Source organism: Triticum dicoccoides, chromosome 6A (genome assembly GCF_002162155.2).
Source record: "Triticum dicoccoides isolate Atlit2015 ecotype Zavitan chromosome 6A, WEW_v2.0, whole genome shotgun sequence".
Classification (NCBI taxonomy): domain Eukaryota; kingdom Viridiplantae; phylum Streptophyta; class Magnoliopsida; order Poales; family Poaceae; genus Triticum; species Triticum dicoccoides.
The window spans coordinates 202,083,464-202,092,873 of record NC_041390.1 but is presented as its reverse complement, the minus strand read 5'-3'; the positions used below and the strand labels follow the sequence as shown (position 1 = coordinate 202,092,873).

At 51.8% G+C, this 9,410-nt stretch overlaps 1 pseudogene; it reads right to left on the bottom strand.

Annotated features, from left to right (window-relative positions):
- Positions 1-3,352: 3,352 nt before the first annotated feature.
- Positions 3,353-8,114, bottom strand: LOC119315797 (annotated as a pseudogene).
- Positions 8,115-9,410: the final 1,296 nt, after the last annotated feature.

Sequence of the window (9,410 nt, the reverse complement as noted above, 5' to 3'; positions counted from 1 at the left end):
GCGCCATGCCATGATCTGAGACTGAGACTGCAGAAGGAAACTGAGACCGCAAAAAAGAAGAAACTGAGACCGCAGAAATGCGGCTCCTCTCCTCTTTTTAATCTGCGCATAAATTCAGTTCATCCTGGATATATCATAGTAGTAAACTCTGCCGATTATAGATAGGTGTCATCCCGTTTTCTGAATTCTGCACAGGCCTAGTCAGTCGATGCAGCGTGACTCGTTCACTCGCCAGAGTTTGTCTGACGATGTTATTTTACTTGTGGCATCATTCATTCATTGATTAATGCCTGTTTGTACATGTCATGTCTTTGGCCGACGCAGCACAATGCACTGCATGGCAGCTGTGTGTGTGAGCATCAGCAAGCAATTTATAACTGGGATACCGGTGAGCTGCCTCATGGACGGAATATCAGCACCATCTTCTTCCGTGTCTGTGTTGTGCGCCCTGATCTGCCGTGGTTGAACTAGGGGAAGGCCATGATGCTCATGGAATATAGAATTGCAGGGGGGTTGCGATGGTGTTGGGTCTTCAAGGAGCATCAGGATCAGAGGGGCGGATAAAACTAATGGCCCTCTGGAGTAGGACAAAATGGTGGTGCCTGCCTGCTCGCGAGGCGCCAAGGCGAGCCCCTGCCTCCTACCAGCCATCCCTTGCCTGCCATCAAGGGGCTAGCCGATCAGATGAGCTGCTGCCATCTCCTTGCATCTGAAAGCACCATTCCATCCATCCATCCGTCTCCTCTGCTTGCTTACTGTGAATAATAATGCAGGCCGTGCCTTTGCCTTGTTGTTTCATCTCGCAGCCTCATCTTCCCTTAGAAAAATCTCACTGGGACGCGAGCAATGATGCGGCTTATCATGCCTCTGTCATTGGTAGGAGGGGGCTGTCCCCTAAAGCAAGGGACTAGGGCTATGCATGCATGCTAGAGAACGAATTGTACCCTTTCAGGTTACTGTTGCCCAGTAGTAGAACAGAAAGTTGATACATCCGAAATCCGCACAGGCCTAAACTGCTCTTTTTCTCGCATCTTTTAAGGCCATGGTTGCGAGCAAAGCGCGTGATTAGGCGGCCGATAATGGTCGTCGGCCGTACCACGCAGCATGTGTTGTTTATCCGGTCGAGGGCGTGGTCATTGTGCATTGGCTCGTGAAACCATTTGTAGTATTTTGTTGCATGGGAGGGAGGGAGAATATACACCCAGGGAGAAGCGGCTGCAGTAACTTTTGCATCAAGGTAACAACACGAGAAAGAATCTCTCTCCGTCTCCCACATGCCCTTCCAGGGGACCAGAATTTACACACATGACAAACGGAGCGCACCCCATGATCCATCGTCTCACAGCGCAGGATGCGAATTATTGGAGACGCCCCAAAAAGCAAAGATGCGGCACCACTCCCTTCCCTTCCCTCGTAAGGATTTGCGCAGCGAGCATTAACTGAACGAGTCGGCTTTTGCGTTGCACAATTCTGCGTCTGGATCCACAGGCCCAGGATCATCGCCTGCTTGCTGAAGCCGGTGAGAAGCGAGCGGCCAATGCCATCATCGCCATTGCGGCGGGCTTGTGGTGCTGGGGTGGTGGCAATGTGCGCAGCGAGGCCTCTGCGCCCTGCTTATTATCTTCAATGATTGATGGATGGGTGCTTCCATTGGACCAGTGGTTTGGAATGCCAGGGAAGAAGACGGCGTTTCCTTTGGCGCACCATGTGTAAGATGATGATGATGATGATGGACTTGGGCCTGGGGCTGCTGGCAAATATGGGCAGGCACCCCTCCTACCCTTGGGACCGTCCGTCCGTCTTTCTGGCAGCCTATCCCGAGGGGAACATCGCAATCCAGACTAGTCTACGCATGTCGCCACCCCCGTACAGCTTAGGGCATGTACACAATGGTTCTATCTTAAGACTGCCACGTAGGATAAATGATGAGGTGAAGAAGAGAGAAATCATAAGAGAAGGCTTGTCTTATCTTATTTAAGAGAAGACAAGAGATGATCTCTTAGCATAATTTGTCTTATCATGTTTTTAGGAACAACTAATTATTGAAGATAAGGCTAAGAGATGACCCATTGTAGACATGTTTTTTTGTCATCTCTAATTACATGCAAAACTTAAGATAAGATTATCTTATCAACCATTGTACATGCCCTTAGTTTGCTCATCATCATGCAATGGCATATATCACATTTTCCTTCACATTTGGATTTACTTACTGACCATTCCAACGGTAATTTGAAAGAGAACATTACCGCGTTGATTTACTTCTGATTTTTTTTTGCGGGGCAATTTACTACTGATTTTACGCGCACGGATAGACCATAGTAGTACTCCAAAAGTAGCTCAAAAGACTATTTACATGCAATGTGAAGGGACATCTAACATTTTAATTATGAACTTAAAATGGATATTAGTTAGGAGGTGTTTGATTACCGAGATTGTAACGTAATCTGATTACAGCGGGATCAGTTAACGCCAAATCGTGTTTGTTTCACCATGGCTGTAATTAGATACAGTGTAATCAGGTCTCATCGCTATACAAAACTGATCACACCCCAAATCGGGTGTATCGGGACCCGTCTTCTGTTCCCGCAGCCGCACAAGCCGCTCAAAGGGTGCTAGAGAAAAACAGCAGCGGCATGCTTCGCCGGCGTCCGTCGTTGAGCGAGATCCAAGCAGCTAGCGGCACGCATGCTTTGGGTCAGACGGCGATCGGCGGCGCGCGAGATCCGGCGGTCGGCTGCGCGCGAGATCCAGCGGGTGGCGGCCGGCTGCGTGCGAGATCCGGCGGCCGGCGGCGTGCTAGATTAACTGAGCAGACGGCGAGGTCGCAGCAGCTAGCGGCACGGGAGGAGCAAGCGGCTGAAACAGAGGAGGATAGCTGGCGAGCAACAGCGGCAGTCTTGAGTCGGGGAGAGAGACACGCTGGGGTAGAACCGAAGAAGAGGATGAGCGACGTTATCCAATTACGTTACCTAGGCAAACCAAACAAATTGAGAAATAAATCGTTATACCTCCTAAAATGCTGCGATTTGATTACGTTGCCATTTACGTTACCATTTTTGTTGTCAAACACCTCCTTAGTTCCACCTTCGCCCCATCCTACCGGCAATATTGTACTACTGTAATGTGACGACCCAAACCCTAGGAAAGGGGATCTACCGCACAGGAGGAAGGAATGGGATGAGGAGAGGAGCAAGAGGGGAGAGGTAGACGAAGCAGGTGAGAATGAATTCAGAGATATCTCATTTTTTTCTCCTCTCTGTTCAGCCCGACAGGGTTAAGTACACCAGCTAGTTCCAGGCCACATGCGGTCCAACACAACCCAGGCCTACGGCCCACTTGCTCTCTCCTACTACTTGTCCACCGATACCTCTGTATCAGGTGTGACAATTTTTCCCCCTTGAGCGGCAGTGTCTTCTTCCTCCCAGCATGGCACCATGGGGTAGCGATGGCGAAGAACGTTGTAATCTTCCCAGGTGGCAGACTCTGGAGATAGCGAGGACCATTGGACGCGGACTTGGACGACGGTGTTGCTGCCTTTCTTGACCATGCGGCGGTCGAGGGTGACGATCGGCTGGAGCAGAGCGCCGGTGAGGTCTGGCACGTGAGGAAGGTCGGAGAACACCGGCGAGTAGTCAGGTGTATAAGGCTTGAGCTGGGAGACGTGGAAGACCGGATGAATGCGATTGTCCTCTAGCAGCTTGAGCTTGTATGCCGTGGCACCAATCCGCTGCACAATGTCGAACGGGCCGAAGAACTTGTACGCGAGCTTGGGGCAGGGGCGGTTGGCCACCGCCGACTGCACATATGGCTGAAGCTTCAGTAAGACCTGCTCGCCCACCATAAATGTGCGCTCTGTTCTGTTCTTATCAGCCTTTTGCTTGAACCTGTTTTGTGCACGAGCGAGTTGAGCGCGCAGTGTTGTTGTGGGTTGCCCAATCCAGATCATCACCCCCTTCTGCTGGTAGCTTGGCTGTAATAGAGGGCAGTCCTCCTAGATTTGGTTCATGGCCATAGAGGGCGTGGAACGGAGATGTGCCCAATGAAGAGTGATGAGTGGTGTTATACCAGAATTCCGCCGTCGGTAGCCACTTGCGCCTTTCATTGGGTGTGTCGTGGACTGCACATCTCAAGTACATCTCCAAGCATTGGTTGACACGCTCGCTTTGACCATTCGTTTGTGGGTGGTACGCCGTTGAGTAGCTGAGCTTGGTGCCGGCTGCATCCAAAAGTGCACGCCACATGCTTCTGGTGAAGATGGGATCACGATCAGAAACGATCGAGTGAGGCACGCCGTGCAGCTTGATCACGTTGTCCCAGAAGGCGCGGGCGACGGTGGCCGCCATGAAGGGGTGGCGAAGCGACACGAAGTGCGCATACTTGGTGAAGCGGTCGACGACAACCATGAAGACTTGGTAGCCCTCCGACGCCGGCAGGCCTTCCACGAAATCCATCGTGAGATCGTGCCAGGGCTCCTTGGGCACAGGTAGCGGCTGCAGCAAGCCATGGGTCTTCAGGTGCTCGTGCTTCGCATGCTGACACACGTCGCACTGGTGGACGAAGTCGTCCACGACTTGTTTGAGGTCGCTCCAGGCAAAGTGCTTCTTCACTCTTTGGTAGGTGGCGGTGACTCCAGAATGGCCACCCACAGCACTAGCGTGGAGTGCACTGATTAGCTTGGTTTGGAGGGCGGTGTTTGCTCCAATCCATAGCTTGTCGTGGAAGTGAATGACTCCTTGACGAAGCTCATAGCCCTGCTCGTCAGGACTGCAGATGGCGAGCCGTTGAAGTAGGTCTTGAGCATCGGCGTCGGTCTCGTAGGAATTGGCTACCTCCTGTAGCCATTGTGGTTGGTAGGTCGACAAAGCATCGAGGGAGAGCAAGTGCCCAACGCGAGAGAGCGCGTCCGCTGCACCATTGTCGATGCCGTGGCGGTACTTGAATGAGAATTGTAGTCCCACCAACTTGGACATGGCCTTGCGCTGAAGCTCGATGTCCAGTGGCTGTTCGCCGAGACTGCACAAGCTCTCGTGGCCTGTGACGATGACGAAGGGAACACGTTGGAGGTAGGCGCGCCACTTGTCGATTGCCATGATCACGGTGAGGAACTCCTTCTCGTAGATGGAGAGCCGCTGATTGCGAACCCTCGACGCCTTGCTAAGGTACGTGACCGGATGGCCATCTTGAACCAGTACTGCGCCAACTCCTGTGTCGCACGCATCCGTCTCGATGGTGAAGGTGCGTGAGCAATCTGGCAGGGCCAGCACCGGCGTGTTCGCCATGGCTTCCTTGAGCAGGTTGAAGGCTGCTTGAACTTGCACGGACCAAACGAAACCCTTCTTGGTGAGGAGCTGGGTGATGGGCTTGGCGATGATGCTGTAGCGAGGGACGAATTTCCGGTAATACCCGGTGAGTCTGAGAAAGCCACGCAGCTCGGTGGCGTTGGTAGGAGTTGGCCAGTCGCGCATTGCACTGGTTTTGCTGTCATCCATCGCCACACCTTCCTTGGAAATAACATGGCCCAAATACTCGATGCGAGGTTGGGCGAAGGAACACTTGGACTCCTTGGCGTACAGTTGATTCTTGCGCAGAATGCCGAACACCGTGCGGAGATGGTCGACGTGTTCCTGCAACGACTCACTGAAGACCAAGATGTCATCCATAAACGAAATGACGAACTTACTATTTTCATCCTTGAAGATATAGTTCATCACACATTGGAATGTTGGTGGTCCGTTGGTGACTCCAAAAGACATGACACGGAACTGGAAATGCCCATGGTGGGTTTTGAAAACCGTTTTCTCCTCGTCACCTTCACGCATACGAATCTGATGGTAACCGGCACGGAGATCGATCTTGGAGAAGAATGCTGCTCCGGAAAGTTCATCGAGTAGTTCGTCAATGACTGGAAGGGGAAATTTGTTCTTGATGGTGACTGTGTTCAAACGTCTGTAATTGACGCAGAATCGCCATGTTCCGTCCTTCTTCTTCACGAGAAGGACAGGGGCTGCAAACGGGCTCATGCTGTGGGTGATCAACCCAGTGCGCAACATCTCCACAACTTGGCGCTCAATTTCGTCTTTCTGTAATGGAGAGTAGCGGTAAGGGCGACAATTGACTGGTGCTGTTCCTGGCTCGAGTGTGATTGTGTGATCATACTGCTGGTGTGGGGGTAGCTCTGTAGGCTGAGCAAATACATCACGAAAATCTGTCAGCATGCATTGAATGACAGGAGGAATTGGTTCTTCTGTCAGGTGTGGCGATTGAGTCTGAATTTCCAGCAGTGCAGCGCCCCAAATCTCATTTGCTTCTTCCATCTGCCAGAGGGATGCGGCGTCCAGTGCAGCGATTCTTGGATGTTCGTCCGAACGGACACCTGTCAAGTGTACCGCGACGCCCTCCCGGTTGAATTGCATCGTCTTCTTCTGCCAATCACACTGCATTGGGTTGTGTTGGGCGAGCCAATCCACTCCCAGTACAGCGTCATACACCCCAAGTCGAGTACACGCATATCTGTGTGGAATTCCTGTTCTTGTGTCTTCCATTGCACTTCCGGCACAAGTTTGGTGCAGTGTAGTCGCTGTCCATTAGCGACATGAACTGTCAATGGTTGAGTATCAGTGGTGATAGCCCCCATGCGAGCCGCGAACGAAGAGTTGACGAAGCTACTGGTGCTTCCCGAGTCCACCAAGAGTAACATGGTCAGATTGCCTACTGTAGCGCGCACGCGGATTGTCTCGGCTGCTTCTGTTCCTTCCACGGCATGGGCTGACAGAATACAGCATGCTGGATCTTCAGTCATAGGTGAATCCAATTGCTCTAGTGCTCGGACTGCATCATCCGAGAGCACTTCCCCATAATCCCCAACCTCGATGGTGAGGAGCTGGGCAGAGCGCTTGCACTGATGCTCGCGGGAGTACTTCTCCCCACAACGGAAACAGAGCCCGTGCTGACGCCTGTAATCGCGTAACTGATGCTCTCTGCCGAAATCATCGGTGGTCGGCTTGGGTGCAGCATTTGGGCGCGGTGCGGGCGCTGCAGGCAGTGGAGGTGGAGGCGGTGGTGGTCGACCGGGCTGTGGTGCTGTATAAGGCAGAGGAGCTGGCCTGCTTGGGGGTACATGCCGCGGGCGTGCACATTGATGTTCCAGTTCCTCTTCCTGAATTCGGGCAAAAAACTGTTGCTCTGGTGATACTTGTCGGTGCTTGGATGCACACGGCTGCACGCAGTTCATCCTTGAGGCCCAACAAAAAATGTGTGATAAAGAACTTGGGACTGAGTGTTGCATCCAAGGCGAGTAAATTGTACATATAAACCTCAAATTGCTGTCGGTACTCCACCACACTGCCCGTCTGTCGCAACTGCAGAAGGTTGTGCATCATGGACTCAAATTCCTCTGGTCCGAACTCCTCCTCGAGTGCTCTTCTGAACATCTCCCAATTGAGAACCGGATTTTGTTGGCAGAACGCGCGGAGCCACAGCGCGGCGTGTCCTTCCACATAGAGTGCTGCCGTGGCTACCCAACTATTTTGTGGCACTCAGTACAGCTTGAAATACGCCAGACAATGATCGAGCCAGACACGCGGACACTCACCGTCGAAGCGTTGGAAATTGTGTTTCGGCGGCTTGGTGAAGGAATCCTCTCGAGGTTGTTGCTGGTGATAGTGGCCAGTTTGCCACTGGTGCTGGTCGGGGCAGTTGAGGAGCGGTGGCCCGTCGTTCGCCAGCCGCGCGAACTGTTGATTGCCAGCAAACGGTTGTGGAATAGGCAGTGCGCTTAGGGAAGGTGCGGTATGCGGGGCTGGTGGAGGGAGCACGTGCTGCTGGGGCCCTTCCTTGGTCGCCGGCGCGTGGAGCACTGTAGCAGACGGGTTGTGGTCGGCCGAACTTGGGGAAGGAGATGTCGAGGCCGAGGGAGAGGTAACCTTGTGGATGTCGTCCACATCGGCCTGGGTGAGGCCGATCTGCTTCGAGAGACTCTTTGATTCCTGAGAGACTTGGCTGTTGAAGGCGGCCTGCACCTCGGTGCGCTTCCCCGCCTCCGCCTTCTCCTCATCAAAGCGCTTGAGCAGCTTCTCCATGAGGGCCGTGAGGTTGGACGTCTGGTTCTCCATGGCGTCCATGAGGTGCCGCGTTCGCGCAGAAGCCTTGGACGGTGCTGTTGCTCCTACTCCGAGCAAATCAAACCCTGCATAGAATTTCGTGCGAATTCACTGAAGCGAATCCGCACCTGATGCAGTGGATGTTACCGATTTACCAAGAGGATATGGGGCGGCGGCGCGGGTCGGCAGCGCAGGAAAAAAATTAGTGGCCTCTGATACCAATTGTGACGACCCAAACCCTAGGAAAGGGGATCGGCCGCATAGGAGGAAGGAACGGGATGAGGAGAGGAGCAAGAGTGGAGAGGTAGACGAAGCAGGTGAGAATGAATTCAGAGATATCTCATTTTTCTCCTATCTGTTCAGCCCGACAGGGTTAAGTACACCATGCTAGTTCCAGGTCACATGCGGCCCAACACAACCCAGGCCTACGGCCCACTTGCTCTCTCCTACTACTTGTCCACCGATACCTCTGTATCAGGTGTGACATGTAAACTAAATAAAATCATCTATTTTTGTTACCTTCTCTCGTGGACCACGTTAGTAAATAACGATGCACATTTCACTTTCATCAGGGTGCCTTTTGGCTCATATCAAGTGCAATATCTGTAGAAAAGACATCAGTATATGTTTTCAAGATGGAAGGAAAGATTTGATTCCATATAGTATCACCACTATGTTGGAAAATTGATAAATAGGACAAAAAAGTTATGGAAAATGACACTACAACCATTAGATGTATTACCAGATGTCAGTCATTATGGGAAAATGACACTACAAATTTTTTTCCGTCATTATGGTTATCTCAACTCAAGCACGACAAAATAATAAGGGAAATGTATTTCGTAAGGACCCAATTTCCCCTTCTATCTATATTAAATAAAAGGGCAAGACACAACTCTTGATTACCTAGGACATCGACCTTGACCATGCAACCAGTCAACAACATCCCGACGTTTCCCCGCAAAAAAACATCAATGGAACGTTGGACTACAATGACTCGACACCATGTCTCCACCTCTTGTTTAGCACAGTGAAGCCTTAAACATGCTCTATTTAGCAAAGCCGATGGAGGCACTACAATTGATTGAGGATGGGAACAAAATAAGGAAGGGTGTAAGTGCGCGGTGGAGGAGGCAGTATTGCTGAAATCCTAATGTTGATGGGGCCAACTATAGGAAAAATTGAAAATAAATCTACTGTACGGGCGGGCCCTGGCCCTAGCTAACCACCCCTACCGCCGCCCTATAAGTGTGTTTGCTGCCCCTTTGTGTTTTGGAGTACTAACAACAAAAGTGGTTAAGGTGCTAA